This window comes from Diceros bicornis, chromosome 7, assembly GCF_020826845.1.
Source record: "Diceros bicornis minor isolate mBicDic1 chromosome 7, mDicBic1.mat.cur, whole genome shotgun sequence".
NCBI lineage: Eukaryota > Metazoa > Chordata > Mammalia > Perissodactyla > Rhinocerotidae > Diceros > Diceros bicornis.
In genome coordinates this window covers 59,192,379-59,211,774 of record NC_080746.1, presented here as the reverse complement: position 1 = coordinate 59,211,774, position 19,396 = coordinate 59,192,379, and the positions used below count along the sequence as shown (strand labels likewise).

General features: G+C 49.8%; 1 pseudogene; it reads left to right on the top strand.

The window, feature by feature from the left end:
* The first annotated feature begins 16,645 nt into the window (after positions 1-16,645).
* Positions 16,646-17,596, top strand: LOC131407947 (olfactory receptor 52K1-like; annotated as a pseudogene).
* Positions 17,597-19,396: the final 1,800 nt, after the last annotated feature.

The following is a 19,396-nucleotide window of genomic DNA, read 5'->3' as shown; positions in this document are numbered from 1 at the left end:
ATGACTAATCAATGTAAAATTCTTAGAAGAAAGTACTTAGAAACAGTACAAGCGGGGCCGGCCCTGTGGCTTAGCGGTTAAGTGCGCGCGCTCCACTACTGGAGGCCCAGGTTGGGATCCCGGGCGCGCACCGACGCACCGCTTCTCTGGCCATGCTGAGGCTGCATCCCACATACAGCAACTAGAAGGATGTGCAGCTATGACATATAACTATCTACTGGGGCTTTGGGGGAAAAATAAATAAATAAAAAATTTAAAAAAAAAAAAAGAAACACTACAAGCATTTGCTATTATCATTACCCCATTTTACAGAGGAGGAAACTGAGGCATAGAAAGATTAAGTAACTTGCTCTAGGTCACTGATAGTAAGTGGATGGGAACCCAGGCAGCCTGGGGGCAGGGCCTGTGCTGGTACCCGCTGTGCATTCTGCCTCTGCCCGGGGCCTATGGGAAAGCCCAGATCTGGGCCCTCATTAGCAAAGCCAGAATTCCCAGAAACAGCATCTCTTCTCTATCTAGAGCCACCTCCCCCTATCCTGCCCATCCCATCTGCCCCTTGTAACCACCACCACAAGCACCCTCAGGGGAGAGGAAGGGGACAAGATTTGGGTTAGACTGCCCTGGATGAGAGCCCAGCCCCACCATCTACTGGCTGGGTAATGTTAGACAAGTAACTTAACAATCAGTTTCATCTTCAGTAAAAAGAGAGCGTCATCTACCTCACAGGTTTGTGTGAGGATGGAGTGAGATCACGACCGAATAAATCAGGGCACAACACCTCCCCCAGCCCACCTCCTCTGGGAAGGCTTCCCTGACTGTGCTTCCCTTCACCCTCAGGCAGGATCAGGGCCCCTCAGCTGTGTCCCTGGCTTATCCCACCTCAGCCTGCCACAGCCCCTGGTCTTGAAATTATGGTTTATGTGTCTGTCTCCCCCACAAAATTGAGCTCCAAAGGTTGGTTTTGTTCACTGCTGTATCCCCAAGGCCTAGCACATCACACTCAGCACATAGTAGGAGCCCAGGTAATGAATGTGGACCAAGTGATTGAATGATGCTAATGAGAAACATAGCTCGTATTATTGCCAAGAACCCACTGTGCACTAGGCCCAGTTCCAAATATTTTACATGGATTCTAACTCTTTTAATACAACAACCATATGAGGTAGGTACTATTGTTTTCCCATTTGAGGAAACTAAGGCACAGAGATGTGCCTGGTAGATGGTGGAGACAGGATTTGAACCCCATCAGTCTGGCTGTGGAGCCTGCAAGATTAGCCACAATAAGTGAGGTGAACAGATGGATGCCTACCTACCCCCACAGGGTTGCTGAGAAGGCCAAAAGATACTAACAGCACATGTGATGTGTACAAAGGTTTATTGTTACTAAGCCCAGAAAAGGAAGGAATCCCGGGTTCAGGGCTGCTCCTCCCAGGACTCAGTTTCCCTACCTGTGAAGTAAAGGTTGGACTTGATAATATCAGAGTTCTTACACACATGGTGGTGCCTGTCTGCAGGCCTAGAAGACGGGGAGGAGAGAGGGAAAGGGAGGTTGGGCCACGAGAAACCTAGAAATGGCCGGTAGCTAGGTGGACTCAGCCTGGAGCAAAGGGCAGGCCAGGGGCCAACAGAGCAGGGACGGGCCCCACTGCTGCCTCTGCCAGCGCCCAGGTCAGAGTTGATTTAATTCGGCTAGGAGTGGGGGTCGGGGTCAAGGTCTCAGCCAGGATAATGTCACACAATAATCAAGGGCAATAATGACCATTCACAAGTAGCCAGCACTTCACAGTTTGCGTAATCTCAGCTGGGCCTCACACCAAACCTGTGATTGTTACCCCTGAGAACTAAGGCCTGGAGAGGCCTGGGGCTTGCCCAGGGTCACATGGGGGTCAGCGTCTAGACCCCACATGACCCATCTGTTGACTGACTGATCAGTTTAAACTGCAGCAAGTCATACTCTAGAAATTGCTCTGGCTCTTTAAGGAGGGAGTGAGCAGGACCCAGGTGGCATGCCTGGGCCACAGTCGAGTGAGAGAAGTAGCCATTTCCACTCATTAAAAGTTTAGCCAGGCAAGCAAAGTGGGCACCTGGGGCAGGCGGATCTCCTCGGGGCTCAGGCCGCAGCTGGACCCAGCGTCAGGCCCAGGCTGCTGTAATTGGGCCCCAGGTGTCCTGCTGAGCCCGCATCTCCCCGGAGCCTCACAGGCCACCGAGGTCCGGCTCATTATGGCTTAATTGGCGGCAAATCACCCAGCCAGCCTCAGGGACCGGCAGTGATGAGCTCAGAGGAAGAAAAGTTGGAGCAGCCACAACTTTCTCCCACACGCCCACAACTTTCTCCGCAGTGGCCCAAACTTTCCAGCCCTGGGGGCGCCAAGGTCCCTGCTGGTGTCCGGGTTTCTCCAGGTGACCCAGGCCCGGGTGCACCATCATTATGCTGCTGTCACCGCAGGGGCTGGCGCAACCCTCAGCCGTAGCCTGGCGGTCTAGGCCACTCAGGGCTCCCCAGAGCCTCACAGTGCCCTCAACCTGGCGAGGGATGCCCTAGCTTTGTCCTCGACTCCCCCACCCCATCCCGGGACACTTGGTGGGCAGCAGCCCCCTCCAGAACCGGGGAACAGGGCCTGGGCAGGCCAACCACTACATCCCTGAAGGTTGTCAACATGACCATGGGCCCCCCTCCCCGCGGCAGTTCACAGAGGCTGCTCCCTCTCCTCACACTAGCCACGGGAGGGAGGGAGGGAGAGTGATGTAAAGATGATGATGGCAATAAACAAAAAGTTTATTATTTTACTATTTCAGAGCTAAACATCTTCTATGCATCAACCCATTTACTCTTCAGAGAAGCCCCAGGAGGTGGGAATTGTTATTCCTATTTCATAGATAAGTAAACTGAGACTCAGACATATTAAGCTCTCCCACCTCATACAGAATACAGAATACTAGCTTTGAAGTGAGACTAATCGAGCTCAGATCCCTGCCACTTAACAAGTGGTGTAACCTCAGGCAAGTTATTTAACTTCTCTCTCTGTTCTTCCATCTGTAAGTTGGGGATGTCATCATGTCTGTTTCTGAGATTGTGAGGTTAAAAACAGTGTATGTAAGTTGCCCATTGTAGTCCTGGCACAGAGTAAATGTTCATTAAATGACTGTGGTTAATACTATTTTATAGCTTGGTGGAATGAAAAAAGCACAGGATTTAGCTCCAGCAATTCAAAAAATGTTTGCCCTCTTAATCCATTCCAGGCTCTGCATCAGGCCCTGGAGTTTCCAGTGTCAATTAGATGCTCTCCCTGCCCCCACCGAGCAGTATGAGACGAGGAAGAAAGTGCATTGGGAGGGGAGGACAGGTCAGGGGTCAGTCTGAGATGTCACTTTATGGCTCCAAGCCCAGCTTTATATTGGTTAAATGATGGAGCAGTTCCTGCCCCACAGGGTTGTTGTGAGGACCAAGTGCCATGATGTACGTAAGCATGGTCTGCACATTCTAGAGCCATATGGAAATATCCCTGCTGTTTCACAGATGAGGAAGTCATTGCCCAAGGTCACCCAGCTGGTGGTGGCTGAGCCCAGAATGAATCCCAGGGCTTTCCTGCCCTAAGAATGCTCGATACCCTGGCAGAAACGGCAGCGTCCTCAGCCTTCACCTTCAATCACACCCTGCAGGGTCGCTGACACACGCTGGGGCTGGACACCCGGCCAGTGGGTGAGACGTGTGGGGCAGACCTTTCCTCTTCCCGGGGGAACTCACAACCATGGGACAGTGGGACAAGCAGGAGATACTCAAAAAGTCTGCAGAAAGGGAACACAGCCTGGGGGTATCCAGAGGCAGGGAGCTGACAGACGCCTCCCCTGCCTCTCCCAGCTCAGAGGTGTAACCTGTGAGCCCCGGGACCCTCTCTCTTCTGCTTCCTTTAGCCCCAAATAAACCCACAACTTTTGCAGAAACAGAGAGCTTGCTACGGACACACAACTTCAAGAAGTGTCCTGTAGCCGGTTCCAGTTGGATGGGGGCCCCACAGTCTCTCTGGGAAAGAAATTCTCAGGTGCTTTCCACTCTCTGCCCCTCAGGAAAGGTCTGAGCCCAGTAGTCCCAGCTCAGTGTGATGGGCGATCACGATGGGGCCGCACCAGGGCTGGATAGCTCTGACCTCCATTCCCTGGCAGGCCTTGACCCCAGGTGGTAGCAGAAGGGAGCTGGGCTTGGGACCTTCTTAGGGCCCCTGAATCATTGCTGGCCACCGACTTCCCCTGCCAGGAAGGACCAAACTTGCAGGAGGAGTCGGGACTGTCGGGAAGGGAGAAGGCTGAGGATCTGGATGGGGAAGTTCTGAGGAAGTGACGCAGGTGGGTCCAAGGTCCTGTGGGGAAGGCGTGGAGGGAGCTCAGAGGAGACACACACACACACACACACACACACACACACACACACACATGTTAAATGTGGGAACCAGCAGCAGTGGGGTTTAGAGTCAGAGAGCCCAAGTTCAAGTCCCAGCTCTACTGCTTACTGGCTTTGTGGCCTTGAACAGTGTGTGGCCTTTACGTGTTTCCTCCTCCACAAAATGGGGATAGTACTGGGGCCAATCACATGGGGTTGTCGTACGGATCAGAGAGAAAGTCCCAGCTAACATTTACAGAGTCCATATGTGCATTCGTAACTGTGCAAAATAAGTTACAGATGTGACCTCACCTAATCTGCAGCCCATCCCTGTGAGGCTTTGCTTGTTCACAGCTGTATACTACCCCTAGCCTGCTGGGTTCTCAATAAATATGTGTTCAATAAATGAGTGAATGAAGATGGGGTTGGTATTGTTATTTTTATGCCCATTTTTCAGAAGAGCACACTGAAGCTCCAAGAGAGGAAGCAACCTGCCAGGACCACACAGAGCCGGGTCTCCTGCCTGGGCCCTGACACCAGCATGTTCTGACTGACTCAGGCTCATGGAGGGGCGGGAGGGGGGTCGCTGGGGAATGCACCAGGAATGTCTGTGGATAAGGCTTTCAAACTAACTACCCCACCAGGCACAGCCTGCACCTTCCCTCAGGCACAGCCAGCCTCTTGCTGTCACAGCCAGCCACCTTCCCCCAGACAGCCTCTGCCTGTCGTGGTGCTTGGTTGCCACCTTGTGGCTGCTCTAGGAAGTGCAGGCTACCCCTGCCTGGCCAGCAGGCCTCAGCATGCGGAGAAAGGTCAGCCCTGCAGCCAGAGAGCCGCTTGTCTGCAGATCTTGGGCGAGGCCCCAGCCCAGACACGGATGGGGAAGAACAGGCTGCTCCAAAAGCTTCAGAGACCAAAGGGCCCCCAGAGCCAAATAACTTGTTTATGTGCACGGCAGACAGAGATGGGGCGCAGGACACATTCACGTGTCTAACAGGGGCCTGTGGCCTCCTGGCTTTCTGGAGTGCCAACCCCAGACGGCCCCTCACCTGCCCCTCTCACATAGCACACACACAGGAGCCATATCGTACCACTTCCCGGATTTCCCACTGCCCACAGCCTGAGGTCTATGGGTCTGCAGCCTGGTTTCTTAGGACCAGGGTGTTCAGCCTGAAGGACTCTCAGAGTGGAGAGTTCCCACTCCTTCCTTATGTACATGAGCCCCACAGAGGGATGGGCCTCGCCCAGGATCACACAGTAAGGCCCCGGTTGGGTGGGCCCAGTGCCCAGACCTCCAGACTGTCGGGCCAGTGGATTCTCATTAAGGTGCCCCCTTCTCTTACAAATGAAACAGCAGAGCAAGTGCTGTGATCCAGTCACACATTCGCTCAGCTGGGACCTGCCCTCCTGCACTGACCGTCTGTAGAGCATCCCCTTCCTGTTTCCCCAACTGCAGGAGGCTGGGGGCTACCACCAGCCTGGGCCCAGGCCAAGCATTTTATGGGCCTGGGGACCAGAACTAGACTTGACTTCAAGTCCCAACTCTGCCATTTGCTAATGCTGAGGCTTGGCCTTGTGCAACTTCTCTGAGCGTCAGTTTCTTCACCTGTAAAATGGGTTTAATGATCACTACCTTGCAAGGAGCTGCGGGTTTTAAATGAGATAGAGCATGTAACACCCCAGATGCGGGACCTGGCCAGGGCAGGAGCTGGTTAAATGAGCTACTCCTTCCCTCTAGCCCCCAGCCAGTCTTGGAGCAGCCAACTGAGGGAGGCTTGAGGGGGCAGAAGCCCTCCAGCCACAATTGATAACAGGGGCCGGTGCCCAGGGCTTTTCAAAGTCAGGCCCCAGGCTGAGGAAATCAGAGCAGACCCTTTGGAATCAGGCAGTTTGTGCCTTGTCCTCCTCAGGCCCTGCCGTTTCTTCCTTTGGGCTCAAAGATGGACCCACAGGTGAGTCTGCTAAGGAGGAGGGAATACCTGTGCAGGTTCCGCACCCTGGCTGGAGGCAGGAGGTCAGGGGCCTGCCCAGCTCGGTCCACCATGCCCTAGTGAGAGACGGCTAGTCCGGCCCCTCCCTCCAGCCAAGGCAGGGAAGGACCCTGAAGCCTGTCTGGAGGGACCTGCCCCTCCCTGCAGGGGAAGAGGTTTGAGAGCTGCCTCACCGGGAAGGAAGGCCCCCTCTCCTGGTACAGGGCCTCCTGGCCCACTGCCCGTGGAAGGTTTCCCCAGCCCCTTCCCCAGAGGAGGAGCTATAGGTAGAGAGGCTGGGGGTCTGCCTGAGGGCACAAAGACCCATTTTCAAGACTGGGCACAGCAAGATTTGGGGGACATCAGGCTGAGGGAGCAGGGTAAGCAAGAGATGGGGGACCGGGCTAGTCCTGGACCTGTGCCCGCCTCACATGGAGGGAAGAATCTGCCCCCACAGTCCTGGTACTGAGGGGCCTTCCAGCTCCCCAGCAGCCAGAGTGGGCTCGGGAGCCAGGGGATCAGCTCCAGGCCCAGTTCTGTTACCAGGTGGCTGAGAGACTGCTGGCTCCAAGCCTCAGCTCCCTCACCTGTGAAGTGGGGGGGTGGAGGGGGTGGTCTCCCACCTCCCAGGCATGATGGGGAAATCAGATCAGTTGAGGAACACAAAAGAGGGTAGATCTTATGTTAGGTGTTCTTCTCACTAAAGTAATAATAATAATAAATAAAGAGGCCGGAGGAAACTTTTGAGGTGGTGATGTGTTTATGGCATAGATTGTGGTGATGGTTTCACAGGCATATACTTATCTTCAAATTCATCAAGTTGTACACATTCAATATGTACAACTTTTTGTAAGTCAATCATACCTCAAAAAAGCAGTTTAAAAAAAAAAAGAGACCTTTCTAAACTATAATCATACAAAGTTTGTTAGAAACATGAGAAGTTTGATCTAGGAAGGGAGAGGCCATGAGTGGTCACCCCGTCCAGCGCCCTCCTTCTATGGAAGAGGAAAGAAACAGAGGCCCCGCCAGACCCTGTCTCAGATCTCTACCTTCTGGACTTGCTTCTGCACGCTGCCTCCCCTCAGTGCACACTGAGGCCCTGCGCGCTCAGGTCCTGGTGCCAGAGGCTGAGGTCGGTGAGAAAGAGAGACTCAGGCTAAAAGCTCTGAGGGGCCCTGCCCAAAGTGGATGCCACACCTAAGACAGATTTTGGGGACTTCAGTGAGACTCCTGTGCCCCAAAGCCTCCCATCTACTCCACATGCAGGGTTCCCACCAGCACCCCTCCGGGAGCCTACGGGATGGAGCCATCATCCGGCTTTCAAGCCTCAGTGTGGGGGAGCTTCGGATCTCATCGGAGAGCAGGTTTTGGTGTAGCGAGTCCTGACCACCTGGACTGGAGAGAAACCTGGAGAGGAGAGTTTAGGGCATGGGTGCCATGGGGGCCAAGAAGGGGGGACGGGAGGAGAGACAGCGGACAAGTGGGCTGCTCTGGAGTCCTGCAGTGGGGGGAGGGAGGCTACTGGGGAGTCTCAGGCCAGTTAGGGTGCCCTCCACAGTGGAACACAATGTGAGTCCCAGACTCAGAGCCTCCTCACGCTGCAGCAACTCAGAGCAGCTGGGGCGAGAGCAGTCAGGGAGGGCTTCCTACAGCAGGTAGCAGCTGAACTCCTAAAGCAAGCACAGGCAGCAGCCAGGTGACGCTGAGGGAAGGAAGGACAGGTTGGACAGAGGGTGGGCAGCAAAGTACAAACAGTCTGGCCTTGCTGGAGGGCAGCGGCCTCTCGGGGAGGGGTGGGGGATGAGAGCTTTGAATGCCAGTGAGGGAGCCTGCCTTTGCTGGGTTGGCGGTGGGGAGCTTCTGCAGGGTTTTACTAGGGGTGACAAGGCCAGGTCTGCTTCCCCACAGGATCCTTCTTCAGCAGAGGTGGAGAGGGACTAGAGGGGTGGTGGCCTAGAGGTGACCCAGGACTAAGGCTTTGGGAGCCTGACCGGAGGGGAGAGTGGAGGTGAGATTGGCAGGCCTTGGTGCCATACCAGGTGAGGGGTGTGGGGAGAGGGACGAGCAGGATGATGTCCCGGGACTGGCTCCCTGAGAAAGGGGAGGGAGAGGAGGAACCGACAGGGCGTAGGAGGGGGGAGGTGCGGTCAGTGGCGGCCATGTTGCGCTTGAGATGTGTGTGCCCACCTCACGTCTCACCTCTCCAGTCACCCCTGGCAGGGAGTCGTGGCGACGGTCTGCAGGGCCTCAGAGGTGTCCCCAAGGCCCTCAGGACCTCCCTTCCCTCTCTGCTCTGCAGCCACAACATCTCACCCTGTCACTGAACGATGCCCCTGCAGGAAGGTGGCCCAGTCTGAGGCGGGAGGCCCATCCCTGCCCCAGAAAGCCCTTAACCTGAGGGGAGGCACAGCTGGGAGCTCCCTGTGTGAAAAGGACCCTTGAGTGGTAGCTCCTCAGCCCGTACTGTTCACTCCGCCCCCCTCGGCTGGTCTCTCTTTTCTAAGGCAAGGCTGGAAGCTCACCTCCCCCAGGAAGCCTTTCTGGCTTAGCCCTGCCACACATGCAGGGCTGAGTTCCAATCCCTGAGCTGAACCCTGGAGTCAAGGACTTTATGCCCCAGACCAGACGTGCTTCCTGTGAGCAGCCCCTTGCCTCCCTCGTCATGTTGTCACACATACCCTCCCCTACCGCACTCCTCTGCACCCAGAGCCAGCCCAGGCCAAGGCCACCTTCTCTGTCCCTCTCTCATTCTTTTGAACCCCACATATGGAAGCTGTAGCGGGCTGCATGGTGGCCCCCAAAAAGGTATGTCTAGGCTCTAACCCCTGGAACCTGTGAATGGGACCTTATTTGGAACAAGGGTCTTTGCAGGTGTAATTAAATTAAGGGTCTTCATACAAGAGCATCCTGGATTACCCAGATGGGCTCTAAATCCAGAGACAAATGTCCTTATAAGAGACAGAGGAGAGAGCCCTGTGAAGACAGAGGCAGAGATCAGAGTTATGCAGCACAAGCCGAGGAACACCTAGAGCCCCCAGAAGCTGGAAGAAGCGAGGAGCGGATTCTCCCCCAGAGGCTTCAGAGGAAGCACGGCCCTGCCCACACCTGGATTTCAGACTTCTAGCCTCCAGAACTGTGGGAGGAAACATTTCTGCTGTTTTAAGGCACCCAGTTTGTGGTAGTTGGTATGGCTCACTACCTACGTATCCCTAGGAAACGAATACCGAGGTTGAGGAACAGCAAGCAAACCAGTCTCAGAGGTCTGAGTCGGCCACGGTGTGAGCTGACCGAGCGCTGTGTCCAGCAATTGCCACCTGGTCCTGGGGGTGACCACCTTTGCCCGGGCTTCTGCCTCCACGTCCAGGCCCCGCCCACAAAAGGGTCATGGACAAACTGGAGGGGTCCAAGGGCCAGTGAGAAGGACACCAGCTGGGGGCCCTGTCACCAGGGCTGCGGGGTCCCAGGGAGTAGAGGACAGGAGAGCCCAAGGTGAGGGCCACATGAGGTGTGCTCAGCCTGGTGTGAGGAAGGCCCTCCTCTTGGCCAACCTCACACCTGGGCTGCGGGGGAGCAGGGTGTGGAAGGCTCCCGATGCCTCTGAGACCCTCCAGCCCTGGCTGCCCACTGGCCTCCTGACCACCGTGCCGCCACCTCAACCCAGCAAGGCTGAAGGAAGCCCAGGCCAGATGCCCCTGGGAGGGGATCCTAGGCTCCAAACCACACAATCTCCCACATCTGAAGCTTTAGGACAAAACAGGCAGCCTCACGCCCACCATCATCACTGTTCCTGCCCCTCATGTCAAGCCTCAGCCTCAGCCATCTCAGGCCCTGCTCCTCTCGCCTCTGTGTCTGCTTCTGGACCTTCCAGGCCTGGCTCCAATGTCCCCTCCTCCATGAAGCCTTCCTTGACCCCCACCTGCTCCACTGGGCCTAGAGCAGCCACAAGAGACAGGGGTGAAGTGGCGAGTCAGGTTTGGGTCAGATGACCCATCCCAGCATTGCCCCAGATCTGCTGAGTGACCTTAGAGAAGTCACCTGAAGTCTCTGACCCTAGATGCCCCACCTCTAAAATGGGGTGAGAATATCCTCATTTCAACAGGCTGTCCCACAACCTCATTCTCCTCTTCCTGTTCCTCCTTTTCTCCCATAAGTGTCATGTAAGAACCACTAATCCTTCAAAAAGCCCCCAAAGCAGGTGCTCGGTGAAAGCTGCCCTTCCTTGGAACTCTTCCCTCCTCATTACTGACACTGAGAGCCTGCCCGCTGGGCTGACCAGCATCCTTCACTGCACTCCCTGACCCTGCTTGGGCAGAGCCACCCCTGGGGTAGGCTGCAGCCCGAATTTGGGGTGCCAGGTCCAAATCTCCCTATTTGTGTTGAGTTATTCCCCTTTAGCTCCAGAGCAGGGACCTTGGGCAGCCCAGACCAATAGGAAGGGCCTGGCCTGGATGTCAGGAGACTAGCTCCAGGCTGGTCCAGTGGAGTCCTAGGAGACCGAGGAGTAGTCACAGGGCACTGCCCATTGGCTGAGCCGGAGCCTGGGTGTCCCAGGGGAGTAGTAGGGGTGCATTTAACTGCACTTGGGGAGCCCCACTGTTTCTCTCTGCTGCCTCCTGATTGTGAGTATCAGCTCTGGGGGGGCAGCCCAGGAGGGCAGTGGTGGCTGCGGGAGAGGCTAATGCCAGGGAGTGGTGTGAGTGAGGATGAGCAGGGCAGGCACAAGGAAGGAGGGTGACAAACTCACACCCCTGGCTGGCATCCCTTCTGTCTGGACAGTCACACCACTACCCTCAGTCCACCCTATTGTCCCCTCCTCCTCAACGCCAGGTCTTCTCAGAAGGAAATCCTATTCTAAGCCTAACCTGTATTCCTCCTTTTTGAAACTGAATCTCATCAACAGCGGAAAATCAGCAGGAGTTTAGTTCATCCGCTCACTTCTGCTCTCCCACCTTGTTTTCTCCTGTAATTTTCTTCCATGGGACTTTCGGCAAGCCCAGGTGTCCCCCTGAGGCATGGTGACAGTGAGAGGGACCTTGGCTTTGTTCTAACCCCACTCCCACCAATTGTAGGGTTCATGTCATTAGACTACTTGCACCCCACCTTCCCTTCCTCTGGCTGACTCGAACTTCAACTCTCAGGCAGACATCCTCTCCTTGGAGGAGCCTTCCCTGTCCCCGGAGGCTGAGTTAGACATCTCCCCTGGGCTCCATAGCACTGGTTCTTCCCTATTGGGCTCTAAGCTTCTGGGGCACAGAAACCACATGTGATGCATCCATGAAGCCCCAGTGCCTGTTACATGATAAATGTCAAAAAATATGTTGAACGAACAAATTAATGAATGAATAGAGGGTGACTTCATATGTCTGACTCTCAGTAAAATACCTGCCTAACAGAGACGCTAAGGCTGCTAAATGAGGGGGAACTATGTGCGGAAGTATCAACAGAGCCCAGACCATGGCAGGTCCTCAGGAAGATGTTAGTTTTCCTTCTGCTCTCTCCTACCCAAACAACCCCAAGAAGACAACTATTTCTCAGAGCTAACAGAGGACTGAGCTGGGACCAAGGGCATGACACCATACGAAGAGAGATTTCAGGCCTAGGTAAGGAGAGGTGTTTAGGTAAAGGCACCCACTCATGGAACTGATGACCTGAGACATCGTAGTGAGCAGCTTGTTGCAGAGCCGTGCAGGCTCAGGGCCTTTGTATCAGGGAAGGAGCCAAACAAGCTGGCCTCCACAGTCCTCTGCTATCTACAGCTGTGAATTAGGGATTCTCGATGTTTTACGTGGTCACAGAGGCCCAGAAAGGGATGGGGGAGGCGCCCGTGTGTCCTGCGGCTGGACGTAGGGCCTGGGAGGCCGGCAGTCCCCATCTTCCTTTTAAGCCCCTTGGGTGCAAGTAGAACATCTTCCCTCTCTGACGGCCTGCGTTTCTGAGGTCCTGACCCTCCATCTTCTGAGTTTTTGACGTGAGTGAGGCAATTCCCGAGCCGTGAGGGCTCTGAGCAGTGAGGATAGGAGCCATATTTTGTGATGGGATTCAGTCTGCGGTAGAACCGCTACTTCACAAGAGGGTATGTTTACGGATCTAGTATGTGACACTGTGTCTTTTAGGGAGTGTGTTTGTGTTTTCACACACGCGCTATAGTGCTTACTCCACAGAGTGACTTGAGATGAGCTGGGTGGAGCCTGACTCAAAACATCACCAGCTTACAAGTTCATTCTCTGGGTTAAGGTATTTAATTGCTTTTTTTTTTTTTTTGTGAGGAAGATCAGCCCTGAGCTAACATCTGCCAACCTCCTCTTTTTGCTGAGGAAGACTGGCCCTGGGCTAACATCCGTGCCCATCTTCCTCCACTTTATATGGGACGCCGCCACAGCATGGCCTGACAAGTGGTGCATCGGTGCGTGCCCGGGATCGGAACCCGGGCCACCAGCAGCAGAGCGCGCGCACTTTACCGCTAAGCCACAGGGCGGCCCCTTAATTGCGTTATTGAAATGCAAATCACCCTGTAGGAGTCTGTGCTAATAAATTTAAATTCTTTATGAAATGGGCAAATTACCAGAAGGATGTAATTTTCCCAGTTTACTTAAGAAGAGATTAAAAACCTGAGCAGATTAATTGCCATAAAAGCAATCAGAAAGTGTTACCAAATAGTTATTACCGAAAAAAGGCCTGCACCCAGATCATTTTATTGGTGAGTTTTTTCCCAAACTTTCAATGGATGAATAATTCCTGTGCTATAAAAACTATTCTAGAAAATAGAATTTAAAAAGGAAATTGAGTCAATTCATTATGAAGCTGGCATAACTGTGGTACCAAAACCTCATTGAGATAATTTCAAAACAGAAAGCTATAGATCTATTCTAAATAAAATACTAGCAAACCAATTTCAGCAGAATTTAAAAGTATAACCACTCTGTAATATATCTACTTGTCAACAGGTCCAATTTTAAAAGCATTGGCTCATTATAGTTGATGCCAAAAGAGCATTTGAAAATATTAAACACAAATGCCTGATTTTTTTCATTATTAAAAACTAGAAGAAAGAGGATACTTCGCTAACATGAAAAAGAATATCTATCTCAAACCAAGCAACATCATGTTTAATAGAGAAATAGGAGTTCTAATAAAACTGCAGAAAAAATAAATATACCTTTTCTTATCGTTACTTTTTAACATTATTCTGGAAGTTCTGGTTTATGAAATAAGACATAAAACAGAAATAAAAGTCCAGTTATTTTTTAAAAGTAAAAAGAAGAAAGAGGATAATTCTCCCTTGGATATGCAATGAACCCAACTGAAAATATTTTCAATTAATAAGGCAATGTTAGAAGTAGCAGTATATAAGATAAAGTACAAAAGTACAAAATCAGTGACTTTCCTATAATAAGATTGTTTCCAATTCAAAAATATGATAGAAAATTATTGTATTCTCAATGGTAACAAATAGCAAAATACCCAGGCATAAATTTAAGAAATGTGGGAGACCTACTCATTGTTTAACAAGCACTCACTGAGTGTCTCCTGGGTGTCAGGTCCTGTATCAGGCTCCTGGAATATAAATGTGAGGGCAGTGGACAGAGTACCTGCTGTCACAGACCTGTACAAATAAAACTAAGAAACTGCTGAGAGATATAAACCAAGACTTGAAAACTTAAAATACCATACTTTGATACGAGATGGAAAGACTGAATGTTGTCAAGATGTCAGTCTTCCACAGGTTAATTCACAGGTTTAATGAAATCCCAATTTTTGAAAATCACAATGGGATTATTTTTGAAAATTGGCAAAATTATTTTTAATGGTTGGAAGAATAAAACGTGAGAATAACAAAAAAAATTTTTAAACAAAAGTACTTGTAAAGTTTCATCAGAAATCAAAATAAATGATGAAGCTATAGTGATTAAAGTAGTACAGTAGTCTCTTACAACTTAATAATAAAGGATAACTCAATTAAAAATGGACAAAGCATTTGCATAATTTCTCCAAAAAAGATACAAATGGCCAATATGCACATGAAAAGATGCTCAATATCATTAGCCTTCAGAAATACACAAATCAAAACCACTAGGATGGCTAAAATAAAAAAGACAGATAATAATAAGTGTTGACAACGATGTGGGGAAATTGGAACCCTAATACATTGCTAGTGAGAATGTAAAATGGTGCAGCAGCTTTGGAAAACAATCTGGTAGTTCCTCAAAAGGTTAAACGTAAGAGTTCCTATATACCCAGCAATTCCACTCCTATGTATATACCCAAGAGAAATGAAAACATATGTTCACACAAAAACTTGTACACACGTGTTCAGAGCAGCATTATTCATAATAGCCAAAAAGTGGAAGCAACTCAAATGTCCGTCAACTGAGAAGTGGATCAATAAAATGTGGTATATCCATACAATGGAATATTATTAAGCCATTAAAAAGGAATGGCAGGGCCAGCCCAGTGGCATAGCGTTTGGGTTCGTGTGTTCTACTTTAGTGGTCCTGGGTTCCCCAGTTCAGATCCTGGGCACAGACTTGCTCACTGCTCATCAAGCCGTGTTGAGGTGGCATCCCACACAGAGGAACTAGAAGGACCTACAACTATGATATACAACTATGTACTGGGGCTTTGAGGAGAAAAAAGAAAAAGAGAAATATTGGCAACAGATGTTAGCTCATGGCCAATATACCCCCCCCCAAAAAAAAGGAATGGCATACTGATACATGCTACAACATGGATGAACCTTAAAAACATTATGCTAAGTGAAAAAAGCCAGCCTTAAAAGACCACATATTGTATGATTCCATTTATATGAAGTGTCCAAAGTAGGCAAATCCACAGAGACAGAAAGTAGATTAGTGGTTGTTTGCCTAGGGCTAGGGAGATTGGGGAAAATGGGGGGTGACTATGAATGGGTACAGGGTTTCTATGTGGGGTGATAACAATGTTGATTGTGGTGATGGTTGCACAACTGTGTGAATTTACTAAAAACCATTGAATTGTACACTTTAAATGGGTAAACTGTATAGTATGTGAATTATATCTCAATAGAGCTTTTTTTAAAAAAAATAGTGTGGTATTGGCATAAGAACACAGAACACCATTACCTATAAAATGACCCCATCACATATAAGAACTTAATCTAGGATAAATGTAGTAACACAAAGCAGTGGAGAAAATGGAACAAGAACAATTATTTAGCTACTTGGGGAAAAATATCAGGTTAGATTATCACCTCACGTCACATATCAAATTGAATTTTATGTAGATGAAAACTTAATTTAGGGCCGGCCCCATGGCTTAGCGGTTAAGTGCGCGCGCTCCGCTACTGGCAGCCTGAGTTCGGATCCCGGGCGCACACCGACAAGCCGCTTCTGCAGGCATGCTGAGGCCGCGTCCCACATGCAGCAACTAGAAGGATGTGCAACTATGACATACAGCTATCTACTGGGGCTTTGGGGGAAAAAAAAGAAAGGAGGAGGATTGGCAATAGACGTTAGCTCAGAGCCAGTCTTCCTCAGCAAAAAGAGGAGGATTAGCATAGATGTTAGCTCAGGGCTGATCTTCCTCACAAAAAAAAGAAAACTTAATATAAAAAGTAGGCCATATTTTAAAGATGAACAAAATATAGTGTACTATCTTTTTGATCTTTGAATGAGGAAGGACTTGCTAAGCTTAAAACCAAGAAAAGAACACACAGAGAAATATCAACGGGTTTAATTTTATAAATTTAAAACTCTTACTCTAATAAGATTGTAAACAAAATAAAAATACTGACAAGATTTGGAAAATCTGTTTCAATGGATACAAAAGGTCATTATTTTAATATTTAAGTTGCTAAGAGAAACAGTCTCTAATAGTACATGGACAAAGTACGTGAATAGAAAACTCACAAAAGAGAACATGCAAATAAAAATGAGATAGTATTTTCTACCATCAAATTGCTAAAATAATTTTTTTTTAGATCATGGCACTTTAATACTAGCACCAGTGATTCAGTGACAACATTGATACAACTTTCTCGGAAATCTCCTTGGCACCCTCAAAATGTTCATATCATTCGATCCAATAATTCTACATCCAAAATCTACCCTGAGGAATTTATTTGAAATGCAAAGATTCATTGAAAGATGTGTAGCTCCTTAAATAATGGCTATTCACTTCTCATTTTTTCTCAAGGAATATTGGAGACTCATGGAGATCAAAGCCCAGTAGAGCTGGGGCAGGCCCTGGTGGGGGCCCAGGTACAGAGACCAGGCCTCTTGCCCCTCTTATTTCCCCAGAGCCATCCTGCTCCCCAGGGAAGATGTCAGGGTGGAGCAATGGCAGCTCCAACGTGTCCTACACCAGCTTCCTCCTGGTGGGCTTCCCGGGGCTGCAGGAGTCCCGCGCCCTCTTGGTGCTGCCCTTCCTCAGCCTCTACCTGGTGATCATCTCCGCCAATGCCCTGGTCATCCACACGGTGGCAGCCCAGAGGAGCCTGCACCAGCCCATGTACCTGCTCATCGCCCTGCTCCTGGCTGTCAACATCTGTGCCGCCACCACCGTGGTGCCCGCCATGCTGTTCAGCCTCTCCACCAGCTTCAACCGCGTCTCCCTGCCTCGCTGTCTGCTCCAGATGTTCTGCATCTACTTCCTCATTGTCTTTGACTGCAACATCCTCCTGGTCATGGCCCTGGACCGCTATGTTGCCATCTGCTGCCCGCTCCACTACTCGGAGATAGTGACAGGCCAGTTGCTGGCTGGCCTGGTGGGGGTGGCAGCGGCCAGGAGCACCTGCATTGTTGCTCCAGTGGTGGCGCTGGCCTCCCGGGTTCGCTTCTGCCGCTCAGACGTGATCCACCACTTTGCCTGTGAGCACATGGCCCTGATGAAGCTCTCCTGTGGGGACATCTCCCTAAACAAGACTGTGGGGCTCACTGTCCGCATCTTCAACCGAGTCCTGGACATGCTGCTACTTGGAGCCTCCTACTCCCGCATCATCCATGCTGCCTTCCGGATTTCATCAGGTCAAGCACGTTCCAAGGCCCTGAACACCTGTGGCTCCCACCTGCTGGTCATCTTCACTGTCTACTCCTCCACCATGTCCTCATCCATCGTCTAGCGTGTGGCCCGCACAGCCTCCCAGGACGTGCACAACCTGCTCAGTGCCTTCTACCTGCTGCTCCCATGTCTGGTCCACCCTGTCATCTACGGGGCCAGGGCCAAGGAAATCAGGCAGCACCTGGCGAGGTTGTTCCTGAGGGCAGATCCATGAGTCACCTGTAACAAGCCCTTATTCACCTATCTGTTTGTCCCTGGCAAGGCTGAGGAAGACAGAAAGTGGATACACAGGAACTCGACTGTCACCATCGTCTTCACTCTCATTATTCGCCTGAAAACTCTGCTTTCAGTTTTCTTCCAGTAAAATAGGGTAGAAGTGCACACCAGAGTCTCACTCAGCCCTGCTCTGCGTCCCGGCATCCTAACGTTAGTCTTTGAGCTTTTGTCAGTCCCCATAATAGAACATCATTGTGTCCATAGTTACATGGCAAATAGTTAAAGCAACTGGAATTATAACTTTCTTAAGTCTCTCTGTCGTTGGCAGTTCCTTAAAAGAATTGCACAGAATGCAAACTGTATCTATTCTTTTAAAAATATTCTCCCCAATAAAAGCTACCCACTTCTGTAATTTATAAATGGGTTTTTAAATTTAGAATTTTATAAAAAACAATATTCACGTCCTTCAAAAAATAAAGAGTAGGGGCCGGCCTGGTGGCGTAGTGGTTAAGTTTGCATGCTCCGCTTCAGCGGCCTGGGGTTCACAGGTTTGGATCCTGGGCACAGACCTACATGCTGCTCATCAAGCCATGCTGTGGTGGCCTCCCACATACAAACAGAGGAAGATAGGCACAGATGTTAGTTCAGGGCCAATCTTCCTCACCAAAAAATAAAAAAAAATAAATAAAGTGTAAGTCTTAGATAGAAGCTGGGTACCAAAATTTGCAAGAAAATCTCTTACTGAATAAACTAATTAGAACTTTTTTTAAGACTCTACAAAGAATCAAAGGGCAGGATATTCACAGAACAATGGAAAGGAAGGTACTGTTATCCCAGGCCTCAGGTCGTGCTGATTCTCATTCAATAGGTGTGGCACAAAGCATGAGAATCTGAATTTTTAACTGTCTGGATGATTTCAATGCAAAGGCACGTAGGGAATCACTGACATATAAAATCCAGGATGTGAAACTGTTTTAAACATTATTGTTGGCAGTGGAGGGGGCTGTGCATGTGTAGGGGCAGGGAGTATATGAGAACTCTGTACTTTTTACTCCATTTTGCTGCAAACCTAAAACTGCTCTAAAAAATAAAGTCTATTTAAAAAATAAAAATAAATAAAGTCTATTAAAATTATAATAATACAAAAAATATTTTTTCTCAAGGCTGAGAGAAAATTAAAGTCACATTAAGCAGAAAAAAAAGTTACCTTGAATCATGAAGGTAAAAAACTACCGTTATGGCTTGTGGCTTTTTAAATCTTACTTTAAACTGTATCTTCCATTAACCAGTTACATAAATATCAGAAATTTGTAATTGCTTAGTAGTAATAAATAGTTATATGAATAAATAGCTGGGCCTCCTCTCAGTGACTTGTGCTTGGAGACCAGCAAGGTGATGGGCAGGAACAATCATAACCCCCACCAACATCCCCCTGGTGGCAGCTGCAGGAACTGCAGGAGACAGCGCAGCTTTCAAGGGCTAACTTGCAAAAACAAACTTAAGTACTGGGAGAGTTCTTCATCAGTGAAAAGACAAAATGCGTTACTGAAATGGAGATTTCAGACAGATAGTCACGACCTTTCATAGAATATTAGAAAATAATTTTCTTCTTAAGGGTAATAAAAATACAAAAACCACCGAATATTTCAAAAGAAATACAAAGTAAGGACATCTCTAAAAAGAAATCCCAGGCCCGTTTGTGGGGACACCTCTGCATTTATGACAAGCAAAGCACGTTCTGGACACCATATAGGACTCAGCTTTGAGTTAGGTTCATTGTCTAACTTTCCAAGAAATT